Raw genomic sequence first — 14,038 nt, 5'->3', positions numbered from 1 at the left:
AATCATTCTTTAATGAACTAAATGTTTAGAATAGTTTTTTCTGTTTAAGACTCTGGGCATTTTAGTTTGAACTTTGAAATGTATTTTTCTTCTGTAAAATTTTTTCAAAAAATTTTTTCGGTTTCCTAAAAGGCAGTTGCCTGCGGGCGCCAACACCCTCCTTCAATTTTTTTTTTATGATTTAACCTCTAGCTAAATTTTTAAACATTTACAATCGGGAACCCTTGAATAATCCTTATCTTTAATGAACTAAATATTTTGAATAGTTTTTTCTAAATTTTTTTTTTGTTTTTTAAAATCTATTTGCCTGCGGGCGCCAACACTTCCCTTCAATTTTTTTTTTTTAGTACTGTAACTCTAGTTGAATATTTAGTATTGACTTGAAAATTGATAACTTGGAGCCTCTTTAACCTCTTGAATAATCCTTGTTTAATGAAATAAATATTTTAAATAGTGTTCTCTGTTTAATATTCTAGGCATTTAAGTTTGAACTTTGAAATGTATTTTTCTTCTGTAAAATTTTTTTGGTTTCCTAAAAGGCAGTTGCCTGCGGGCGCCAACACCCTCCTTCAATTTTTTTTTTATGATTTAACCTCTAGCTAAGTTTTTAAACATTGACAATCGGGAACCCTTGAATAATCCTTATCTTTAATAAACTAAATATTTTAAATAGTTTTTTTTTGTTTAAGAATCTGGGCATTTTAGTTTGTACTTTGTAATGTGTATTCCTACAGTTATATTTATTCAAATTTTTTTTTTGGTTTTCTAAAATGCATTTGCCTGCGGGCGCCAACACCCTCCTTCAATTTTTTTTTTTTAGTATTGTACTCTAGTTGAATATTTTGTATTGACTTGAAAATTGATAACTTGGTGCCCTATGAATAATCATTCTTTAATGTACTAAATGTTTAGAATAGTATTTTCTGTTTAAGATTCTGGGCATTTTAGTTTGTACTTTGTAATGTGTATTCATACAGTTAAATTTATTAAAATTTTTTTTTTAGTTTTCTAAAATGCATTTGCCTGCGGACGCCAACACCTCCCTTCAATTTTTTTTTTTTAGTACTGTAACTCTAGTTGAATATTTTGTATTGACTTGAAAATTGATAACTTGGTGCCCCATGAATAATCATTCTTTAATGAACTAAATATTTTGAATAGTTTTTCTGTTTAAGATTCTGGGCATTTTGTTTGTACTTTGTAATGTGTATTCCTACAGTTAAATTTATTCAAATTTTTTTTTTGGTTTCCTAATATGCATTTTGGCGCCAACACCCTCCTTTAATTTTTTTTTTAGGATTTAACCTTTAGCCAAATTTTTTAAACATTGACAATCTGGTACCTCTTGAATAATCCTTGTTTAATGAAATAAATATTTTAAATAGTGTTTTCTGTTTAATATTCTAGGCATTTAAGTTTGAACTTTGAAATGTGTATTCCTCCAGTTAAATTTATTCAACATTTTTTTTTTTGTTTTCTAAAATGCATTTGCCTGCGGGTGCCAACACCCTCCTTCAATTTTTTTTTTTTTAGTATTGTACTCTAGTTGAATATTTTGTATTGACTTGAAAATTGATAACTTGGTGCCCTATGAATAATCATTCTTTAATGAACTAAATGTTTAGAATAGTTTTTTCTGTTTAAGATTCTGGGCATTTTAGTTTGTACTTTGTAATGTGTATTCCTCCAGTTAAAAATATTCAACATTTTTTTTTGTTTTAAAATGAATTTGCCCGCGGGCGCCAACACCCTCCTTCAATTTTTTTTTTTAGTATTGTACTCTAGTTGAATATTTTGTATTGACTTGAAAGTTGATAACTTGGTGCCCTATGAATAATCATTCTTTAATGAACTAAATGTTTAGAATAGTTTTTTCTGTTTAAGACTCTGGGCATTTTAGTTTGAACTTTGAAATGTATTTTTCTTCTGTATAATTTTTTCAAAAAAATTTTTGGTTTCCTAAAAGGCAGTTGCCTGCGGGCGCCAACACCCTCCTTTAATTTTTTTTTTAGGATTTAACCTCTAGCCAAATATTTTAAACATTGACAATCGGGAACCCTTGATTAATCCTTATCTTTAATGAACTAAATGTTTAGAATAGTTTTTTCTGTTTAAGATTCTGGGCATTTTAGTTTGTACTTTGTAATGTGTAATCATACAGTTAAATTTATTCAAAATTTTTTTATTGTTTTCTAAAATGCATTTGCCTGCGGGCGCCAACACCCCCCTTCAAATTTTTTTTTTAGTACTGTAACTCTAGTTGAATATTTAGTATTGACTTGAAAATTGATAACTTGGAGCCTCTTTAACCTCTTGAAGAATCCTTGTTTAATGAAATAAATATTTTAAATAGTGTTCTCTGTTTAATATTCTAGGCATTTAAGTTTGAACTTTGAAATGTATTTTTCTTCTGTAAAATTTTTTTGGTTTCCTAAAAGGCAGTTGCCTGCGGGCGCCAACACCCTCCTTCAATTTTTTTTTTATGATTTAACCTCTAGCTAAGTTTTTAAACATTGACAATCGGGAACCCTTGAATAATCCTTATCTTTAATAAACTAAATATTTTAAATAGTTTTTTTTGTTTAAGAATCTGGGCATTTTAGTTTGTACTTTGTAATGTGTATTCCTACAGTTAAATTTATTCAAATTTTTTTTGGTTGCCCCACGAGTGTGTCGCGGTCGGCTGCTCGTACAACCGTGATTCGTACGCATGTAATATTGTAATACGCATGCAACCGTCGTCAGTCCGACTTTTCGCCGCACGACTGAAATTCGCTCGGTTTATGCATTATCGCCCGTCCCTCGTCGCAGTGCGAATGCATTACCTAAGCGTTTTTTACGGCTCATCATTGTCGCTCGTCCGCGAAAGCGCAGCGCGAGCCAGCCGTTCAAGTATTATATAATATTATCATTGGCACACACGCACATACACGTGATATCACACCGTCGTCATAAACCAGCTGTTCCGCCGCGGTGCCATATCACCAGCGTCAGGTCGTACCGTGATAGTATCGTTATTATTGTTTACCTTATTATTATACATATTATTGAATTGTCTATATTTTATATGTGCTGTAATTATTACGGTGGATCGTCTGTGAACGCCTGAGTTAAGGGTACTAACATAGGTTAAAGCGTCATTTGTATTATTATAATTATTATCGAATATTATTTACATATTATTATATATTTTATATCTTCATTCCTTTTTTTTTTAATTATCTCATTGATATTCCTATAGTGTTGGTAACCTCCTGAGCAATAATAATTTGTCAGGCGTCGCAACAGCCCCCCCCCCCCCCATTTTGTTTTAGAGATAGAGCTTTCAGTTTTTGTGCACAAACGATTGGACTTGGTGCACATTTCTGCACAAACGATGCACAAACGTTTGGCGTGGTCAGAAGTTCAAATTTTGAAAGTGGGGGGCCATTGAAATGGACCTTAGATCCAGCCCTGACTAGCAGTTACAAAATATGACACAATAGAATTAATACTTAATAGTTACATTTTTTAAGCTACAGACAGGCGTATTCGAAAAATATTTAATTATTAATTAAAAACCGTGAAAGTTGACGAAAGTGATTTTAGATTCTGAGCGGAGCGATGGATGTATTGATTTTACAGTAATGTGTGTTTTTTAAAATTTTTTTTTAAATCGTTGTGTCTGTAACCACCATTTGGGGCAATAAAACGGCTTCGATTTTCTTCAACAATATCTTGTTCGATGGGAAAGTGAATCTAGTTGGTGCATTCGGGAGGTCAAAATAGAATTATATTCACAATGGCCAATAGTTTTCAATAGCGCTGGGAAAAACAACATAAAAATTAAAGACAAACGAGAAATTTTACGCTAAATTGTTTTTTGACAAAATAAATTTTGGTTTTTGGTATAACTCTAAAACAAATTAACGTATATTCATGAAATTTTTACTGGTTATTTATATTCGCATTTTCTATATACAATAAAATTTAACATTTTAACTACAAAATAATTGTCTAAGTTTGTTATTTTGACAGATATTTTAAAATCTTAATAAAATAGGTAGAAAAATTGTTAGATTCTAAATTATATAAATCACGATTCTGTTTAGAACTTAACACTCCCAACACAAGCTGGGATTTTTGTACCCAACTATTACAATATTATATCTATAATACATTTATAAGTATATATTTGTATGGTACAAATAAAGTGTTAATATTATAAATAATAATAATTATTGTCAGTCAAATAGACAATTTACTCATGTCGTGTGGGAGGCTTCAAAAGAGTCTGTTTAATCTGCCTTTTTATTTTAATTTTTATTTTAACCTATATTTACCATCAATTGTTCTCATTATTCTCTTTTTTGTAACAGATTGAATAAGAACTTATGGACGTATAAATTACAAACATACAGGGAAAAATAATAACGCTCTAACGATAAACGCGACGATTACCGCGTATGTCATTGCAGGTGCATCTAAATTGCATATCTAACACGCCTTACTGTATGACAATATTTATACTAAAAAAATGTTTGGGCAATTTATCATTTGTGGCCCGCCAAAAATCACAGCAGACGATTTATATACACAGGATGTTGCACAAACGTAACACAATACGTAGCTCATTTTTTATCTATTTATATTTTAGAAAACAGAACATAATTGCGCACAACAAATATTTTATATTATTGGTTTTAAAGAAGTCCACAATATTGTCCTATAATGTCTGTAACAACTTACTTACAGTATTATAATACCTGACATATAATAAATACACATCGATATAAATATTTATTATGTTTATCATTGTTATTTCATTATTTAAGTCCTCAAATATTTGGATGAAAATTATTTCTTGTGATAAGAAACAAATTATGGTGATGTGCAATAAAGGTGCTTTTAAGTATTTCACTTACATTACCTGTACAATAAAAGTATTCATGTTAACATGAATAATGTTGAAATGCACATAATATGTAATGTCTGGAAATAAATTGGCCGTATATTATATTTTCAATTTTGAACAATATTATATTATTTTGTTGTCTTGGAGATATTTGTTTGGATGTTTATTCATACATCCAATTACACATTATGAATCAGTTTATATTTCGTGACGAGCCATTTCTCGAATTATAGTATTTTTCTTTAACATAAAGATATATTATAATAATCGATTTCAGAATTTATTACTTTTAGGTATCTATTATAGTTTAATAATTGTTCTAACCTTGCGTAAGGTATAAAAACGTTGAGGAAGTCAACCTCATAAAAAATCAATAAAATAATCAATTCTGCAATTGAGATATCGACACTAAAAGTCGAAAGTGCGGTGACTGAACAACTTAACGTTCACGTGACACCGGTTCAAATCCAGTTGTTCGTTGCACTGGCCGATGATAACGAATTGGTTCCGGACGAGGCTGCCGAAAGCACGACTATAGTATCTATAGCCGAAGCCAAAAGTGATTGCGACGGGCTGGAGCCAACGGCGACTACGATCCAAGCAAAGTCAGCAGCAGCAGAAAAACCCCGGCATTGTCGTCGTAGATCGTTCTTATCAGCAGTGGGGAGGCGACTCCTCAAGTTCGGAAGGACGTTATGCTGTTGCAAATAAATAGGGTAGTAGGTACACTGATACCGACATGTGGTATGACAATACGAGTTGAAAAGAGGAGAGGGATGCAAAAAGAGATGCTGACTGGTGGCATCGATCTAAAACTAAAGTTTATAATTTATCAAAATTAATTTTTGTTGTAAAACTTTAATCTTATAAGTTATAATGATTGTTAATTTTCTCATATTATTAAATAAAGCATAAAATATTTAAATATTATTCATACTTTTAAATTTTTACTTCCATACCGTCATCTTTTTTTCTGATTGTTATAAAAAATAAAAAGCAGATAAGTGAATGTTGCTCTGCTGTACAGTAGGTTAAGAGTGGGTCAATGTATAATGGATTGTATTAAACTTGAATTCAATGATATAGTATCATATTGTATAAGAAAAACTATTCTGATCGGAGACGGTGGGTCAGACTGGATTTTTTATATTGTTATTATTAATTATTATAGCCTGTTACTTACCCTCGACACTTTACTGAATTTAACAATGGTCTCAATCGCAACATTAGTATCGCTATTAGACCAGTAACCAATGTAGAGATTATATAATATTAAAAATATTGTGTTCCGAAACTATCGAAAAAATACATAAATCGTGCTATTTACACGGGTGTGATATGACTTATGTGTAGATTTTCAAGGTTAACGATAAAAATAGAACATGATGATTGAGCTAATAAATGAAAATATATAATCAAATATCACGAACTATAAAAAAAATTTAAATATCTTACTTTGTGGTAAATACCTACTGTTGCTTTCGTTGTTTTCCTTCGTTTGATTTGATAACAGTCAACTAATGATAAAATATGCACTAGCAGCGGGGCCGGAGCTAGGGGGGGGGGGGGGGGGGTGAGGGGGAAGTAAGGGATTTATCGCAGGGCGTATTTTTAAGGTTTTAAATTTTAAAATTGAAAATGGACTTTAAAACAAAAATCAAAACTACAAAATAATATTTTACAGGAAATGTGTAATATTGGGTATGCGAATAAAATAAAATAATTTTATTTTTAATCGAGATAAGTAGTAACTAATAAATAATAACGTTGAATTACAAATTAAAAAGGACAAAATATGAAATAAGTACGCTGTGCCGTGAAAATACCCGTCCACAACTGTCAACTGTACACGCCTATAGTCTATCATAGATTAATGTAGGTACTCTCCGATTAATGATATAATAAAGTATGGTAAATTACATCGTTTTCTTGCATATAATATAATATATTATATTAATATATTTTATAATTTTTTTCTATATATTAAGTAGATAGTTATTTAAAACTTAATCAAAAAAATGGTACTATTAATAATTGTAATTTATTGTTATGTAATTTAAAATTAACAATTGTATATTTTTTCAAATAGGTACCTACTGGCTACTACATAAAATGTTACTACTGATTTAATTGTGTTCACTTTTCAGATTATTTATTAAATTACATAATTTTCGTAGCTTTTTAAATACAAGTATACAAATATTAATTTTCTTGATAAACTTGATAGTACAAAAGTACAACATAATCAAATAATTAAAACAAAATTACTATCCTATTGATATATAGCCCAAGTCAGATTGAATATCATGTTTTACATATTAAATTAAAATAATTTAAAAGGAAATTTATATTCTATTTGTTTAATTTTTTTATTATAAACTTTTTTTCATCTAATTTGTTTATATAGTTAAAATCGTTAAAGATGTCAAATAAACCGGGTTCTTATTATTTTGGAAATTTATAAAATGTAGATTGTAGAATGTAGGTGTTTTAGTATATACATTTAATCCATGATAAAGTAAATTTCTTTATCATGTTATAATCATTATATTACAATTTTCAGTACATAATTACATTTTTGTTTCATTGTATTTTTTCAGCACCTAGGTACATATTAAGTTTTGATTGTAGCAAATATTAAAAATGTATAATATTATTATGTTGTAAATTAATATTGTTCTTTTACATAATGCTTTTTATATTAAAAGTAAGCAATGGATACCTAATTTAGATTTGTTAATAATTAATAACTCATACATGTTATTATTATCAATATTATTTATTCTTAACCTGGAACTTAGAAATATTGACCACAGATTTTAGTTTTAAATAACCCATTAAGAAGTGCTTCTAAAACTATTACTTGATTAGTTTAAAATTGAAAATGTTTCATTTTTAAGTTTTCAAATCGTTTAAATTATTTGTGGTAAATAATTTATTAGTCAAGTATATTGCGAAAAGTTTTGTTAATGGTTGATTCTTACGATACTGTGTGAGTGTGCTTGATTGTTCGTATTAAAAATACTAATTTTGGTCATCTCCCTGAAATGGGCGTATTATTTTCATTTTACCCGTGTGTTAAAAAGCTTAGATCCGGAGGTCCATTTCAATGGCCCCCCCCCCCACTTTCGAAATTTGAACTTCTGACCACGCCAAACGTTTGTGCATCGTTTGTGCAGAAATGTGCACCAGGTCCCGACGTTTGTCCACAAAAACTCCCAGCGCTATCCAAAAAACAAAGTATTTTTAATTTATCAAGAAAGCATTATCTTGTTCTAATGTTTTTGATTTCACAATTGTATGAATAAATACAGTTTTTTCTTTATGCATTTCTTTACTTTATATTTTATATTATATTTTGCTGATGAAAATGTGTTTATGGACAGGTACCTCAACTCGACGTTGCTGTATGTCCGGTCCAATAATGTAAGTTATAAGTCATTGTGTATATTTTAATACAATAAAAGCATAGTAAAAAAATAATTAATAGACTATATTAATGTAGTACCTACTTAATTAATTTAATATACCTAACCGTACCTATATACATATAAAAATATTATAATAATATATTATTTATGTTTGAATTCATTAGAACAATGGCGTATCAGACGTCGCTCCCAAACCGGTCGACATCCATCTGCATAACTGTGAGTTGAAAACGTCTATATTTAAAAATTGTTATAGTATAATATTTATCTAATAAATTAATTTTCTTTAGCATTCCGCAAGAATGAGTGGTATAGTTTGAAAACTTACCAAAGTTATCTGGTGGATGTCGATACGTTGGTGAGCAGCCGTCGCACATAGGTCTGATGTACCTATGGAAAGTTATTATTGGATCGGTCATAATATTACGTTGAGAAGTTATCTGTCCATAAACTTATTTTCAGATTTGTAGGCCAATTCCGTTGCCATTTTTTAATCATTCTTTGTTTTTATTAAGGTTGAGGTGTAACAGCATTTTAGGGGCTATTGTAATTCCCACTTCCAGGACTTTATCATACATACAGCCGACAGCACGATGACCTACATTTTTGTGTATTATGGTCTACACTATGATGGCAGCGAAGTAACGATCACGTCACCGTTTATCAGATTGCCCAGTTTGAAAGAGTCTCCAACAATTTCATCGGATAGGTACGCCATAAACAGTGGCATAGCGCTGGGCCAGCATCATTTTGTCCGGATCAATATCTAAAAAAATGACGTCCCAATTATTAGAAGCTAATAATATAGGTACTTAATATTTATTGTAATATAATATAATATTAAACTCATTATACCCAGTTATTACGATTAAGTAGAAATAATATTTTTCAAATAATATTACAGTGTCTTGTCGAACAGTCAGCTGTACGAAGTTTCCGCTGTGCCACAAAACGGGTCGACGCCGGTCGCTGAACATGGGAAGTCCTCAAGTCCACCCAGCATCGTATTGATGAATCAACAATACATCTTACATCTTACATCTATCATTGCAATTTTATAATTATTCACCTGAATGCATGTAATCCTGAATGTACAGTTAATTTATTACTACCCATCTACAAAGTCAACACTGTATTAATAAAAGTATTTATTGTTAAAATAAAATTGAGTTCTATATTATTTGTAGGTATTTAAAAATTATTTGGGTATAAAGGAAACATATTTTAATCATACAAAATTAGATAAACTAAAAGACAAAAATAATAAATAAATACGTCGTGTTAAAAATAGTTTTTAATTAATATAGGTAGGACAGGTACCTATTATGTAGGTAGGTACTTATCCAAAACTCGTTTATCAGGAATTAAATAAAAAGGGAGGTCAATAAAAAAAAGGTGGGTAAGTGGATGTCGCTCTGCTGTACAGTAGGTTACAAGTGGGTCACTGTAATGGATGGTGTTAAATTTGAATTCAATGATATAATATCATTGTATAAGAAAAACGATTCTGAGCGAAAACGGTCCGTCAGCCTATGATATTACCAAGTATATTTGATGATATTATAGTGAATAAGGTAATTTATATATAACCTATTTACGTGGAACCTTGTTTTAAATTTTTAATCCTTAGCTACAAAAGTTGAACATTTTATAAATTTTTAACTACAAAATAATTATTAAATTATAAATTTGATAAATGTTGTCAAAATTTGATCTTTAAATGCTTATAAATAAAAATTGAGCCTATGTATTTTTAATATTTTTTAACTGCTATTAGAACGATATATCAGCAGCCTTATATTAAATTTTCACGCTTTTTTACCCAACAAATAAAATTTTATTGATATCTATAGAAAAAAAAACTAAAATAATTGAAAACTGACTATGTCCGTAAACAGCTCAAAAAGAGTCAAAATATTTTCAAAATTGTATGGTGTATAGAAAATGCTAATATAAATATTCAGTGGAATTTTCAAGTATCTACAGTCATCCGTTTTATAATTACAACAAAATAAGAAAACCGTTACATGAGAAATCGAGTGAATATCAAATGTTGTAAAAATATGAATTTCAAACGTTCATAAAAATTTAATTTGACTTTCTTGTAGACATTTTTTTTTTTTATAAAGGTAGACAAACTTATGAGTAATCTTATATTACATTTTCAAATCTTAGATTTAAAAAGAAAAATTTTTATGAATTCTCAACTCAAAATAATTTGCTAATTTTCGTGATTTTTCAGTATTTTGTCAAAATTTGAACTTAAAATGCTTATAAATAAAAACTGTGACTAAGGATTTTTAATTTTTTTCATCTGCCTTTGAAACAATAACTTAGGAGCCTTCTATTAAATTTTCAAGCTTTTTTACTCAACAGATAAAATAGTATTGATATTTATAGAAAAAAAAACTAAAAAAATTGAAAACAAAAATGTCCGTAAACAGCTCAAAATAAGTCAAAATATTTGGAAAATGTTTTGGTGTATAGAAAATGCTAATATAAGCATTCAGTCAAAATTTAATGTACCTACGGTCATTTGTTTTAGAGTTGCACCAAAAACCAAAATCGATTTTCTCGAAAACGGACTTTGAGTAAAAAATTCCCGTTTTTCCTTTGTTTTTCACTTCGCTTTTGAAAACTACTGGGAAAATTTTACTTTTGACCCGTAGTACCAACTAGATTCACATTCCTATCAGAAAAGTTACTGTTAAAGAAAATTCAAGCACTTTTACTGTCCTAAAAGGTGATGACAGACACAAAAAAAAAAACAAAAAAAAACACACATTATTGTAAAATCAATACATTCATCGCTTCCCTCAGAATCTAAAAAAAAAAATTGGAAGTGACTCTGCTGAACAGTAGGTTACAAGTGGGTGACTGTTATGGATAGTGTTAAATTTGAATTCAATGATATAATATCATAGTATACGAAAAACGTTTTTAAGTGGAGACGATTTGTCAGCCTAGGATATTGTATAGTATATTTATATTGATATTATTAAATATTATTAGTACCGTAGCCGGTTAAGTTGAATTATTATTATTTGTTTATTATCGTATTTGTATATGATAATATATTTTAGACGTTTCAATTACCCACGAATAATATTTTTAAAATAGGCATATGTATATATTACAAGTAACAACGAATTAAGAACGATATTGCAAAAAATAATTGCCGGAAATCATTATTTTTTAACTGAAAACGACAGGGAAGTCTGAACTTGGCGGTCAGTCTTATTTTTAAGTTATATGTATTATAACTAATTGAAATTTTTGGTATTTTCATATGTACCCGGTATATACCACACTGCGCTTGCTCGAACAATTAAAATCAAAAACATCCCTCGACTTGTTATGTAAAACCACCATGGGTGGGTGTCAGAATTATTTTTACATCATCAATTTTAAAACGTTGATTTACCTAGATTAAAAAAAAAATTAATTTGTAATACTTAAGCTCGGTAAACTTTAAGCGTTGTACGGGTGCGTAAAACACCGAAAATCGTGAACTTCGTAGTCTATACCATAAAAACCAATGATTTGCAGGTAGTCGAGTTTTGGACAAGTACCTACATAGGTAACTTATAATAATTCATATTGTAAATTAATTAGGTACCAAAAAAATATAACTTCTCAAACACTTTGTCTATTGGCACTGGCGGGAGAATGTATTAGAATGTCTATAAACTTGCGGACCAGTTTGTATAGTTAAATTTGGCATGCGAACTATAATTGAAATAGAAAACCAGAATAGGTGCATTGTAGATCACAAAGATTTCTGTAAAAGAACATAGGTACGATTTATAAATATACCGTATAGGTATACTGAGTACTTATATAATAATATATAAGTTCTTTGGATTTATCATAGTAAATAATATATTTTATGATATCTATGGCAGTATGGCAATCGTCAATTGTCGAAATTCGTCGGCGACGGTTAACAATTCTCATAATTTCAGCAATACTATTGTACTATAAATATAATATATTGTATATTTTGATTTCAGTGAACAAAAAAATAATAAGCCACAATTAATATAAACGGACAGTTCGTTAAACCGGATAAGTTGTAACACAAACTCGCAAATTTCGTTTGATCAGGTTATTTTCATAAAATATTTCGATACTTTCAAGTTTCAGCTCATCGGAGTGAGATGATTAGATAAAGATGGATGAAGATAGCAGTTTCTTCGGCGATGGCTTCACTCTAGCTACGTTTCACCGGAAGAGTAGATGTTTACGAGTAAGTTTGTTTTTATATTATTACCTACTATTTTACATTTACTTTTTAGACTTAAATTAAATATTTATTGCCACGGACAATCTGTTAACTACGTGACGTAGAAGCATTTATAAGTTTAATCCCAATAGCGCAATGTATAAAATACGCGAGACCGTCTTCGTTTCACCACGCCAAGTTTAATACGCACCTTTTTGCATGTTATACAATACGCCGGGTATCACCTTAGGTTTGCACCTCATATATTTTATTAGCATACTTACACCTTTTTTAGTGTAGTTTATGGATGGCTATAGATATAGGTATTAAATGTCTTGCAATTATATATTTTACTATAATTATTAATTTCGTTATAATATAATATAACAATATACTCTAAATTAAATTAGTTGTTATCAAGACAGACAGTATTAAAACAAACTCTTTTCTGGACGTTATCAAAACGTATTATGCTTAAAAAAAATTGCACAGTTGCCGTAGCAGCCAGTTGCTAGATCAACCCGTGTGACATCAAATAGGAATTATTCTTGTTTTTTTAAATAGTTTTTTCGAAAAATATATGAACATGTATAGCTCATACAATTATGAATTTATAGTTAATGGAAATGCGGATGTTTATACTTCATAGATATTTTTTTAGTTAATAATCGTGTAAATAATTTGATTAAACAATAAGGTACTTACCTAGTCATCACTAGTATCAATTTTATTATATTACGTGTAAAATCACCAACACAAGGTGCAGACTGCGTTTAAAAAATTAAAAACATAAAATAAAATATAAAATAATGTTGTAGTAGAAGCTGGAAACTGTAGTTTATTTTAATTTATAATCCAATTAATGTAACCGAGTATGTAACTATTAAATTCATCATTGAATGATTATTCAGAGATCACTTTGGGATAAATGTAAATTAAATTAAAAATAATTAAAAAACATTTTGTGAAAGGAACAAGATTACTGCTAATATTTAAGTCTTAATTATTATTAACAAATAAATACAAATAATAGATTTTTTAATAGCTTTTTACTATCAGTGTAAATATAGTTTCTGATCGACTTACCAATATGTTATAAACCTATATGTAATAAAATAATTATTCATATCAAATAATCCTCACAATTTAATGCAAGGATTCTCATAAATTGATCTTACAGCAGCTTTAAAACACCAAAAATACATTTGTACATAATTTACAAAATTTTAGTTCCCTATTATAGTGTAGGTATTAATACAAACAATAAATTGCTATTCGAAAACACAATTTCGTATACCTATTATTATTTACTAAATACCTACAATTAAATTAAACTAAAAATAAACATATGATTACATACTGAGTGCCTATAATATAATATTATATATGAAAATTGAATCTTTATTACGAATACTTATCGTTTACACAGACCACAAGAAAAAATAATTAAAAATATTAAAAAAAAAAAACACACATCATTGTAAAAAT

At 29.0% G+C, this 14,038-nt stretch overlaps 1 long non-coding RNA gene across 2 annotated transcripts; it reads left to right on the top strand.

Annotated features, from left to right (window-relative positions):
• Positions 1-8,096: 8,096 nt before the first annotated feature.
• LOC132949535 (uncharacterized) lies at positions 8,097-9,448 on the top strand. Of its 2 annotated transcripts, XR_009665110.1 has the most exons (4): positions 8,097-8,320; positions 8,490-8,544; positions 8,616-9,133; positions 9,230-9,448. It is a non-coding gene; the product is annotated as an uncharacterized LOC132949535 (long non-coding RNA). The 2 variants fall into 2 exon arrangements; XR_009665109.1 differs by having other exon boundaries at positions 8,097-8,544.
• The last annotated feature ends 4,590 nt before the right edge of the window (positions 9,449-14,038 follow it).

The sequence above is a fragment of the Metopolophium dirhodum genome, chromosome 7, assembly GCF_019925205.1.
Source record: "Metopolophium dirhodum isolate CAU chromosome 7, ASM1992520v1, whole genome shotgun sequence".
Lineage (NCBI taxonomy): Eukaryota > Metazoa > Arthropoda > Insecta > Hemiptera > Aphididae > Metopolophium > Metopolophium dirhodum.
Note: the sequence above shows the minus strand (reverse complement) of the source record. Positions and strands in the feature narration are given on the sequence as shown.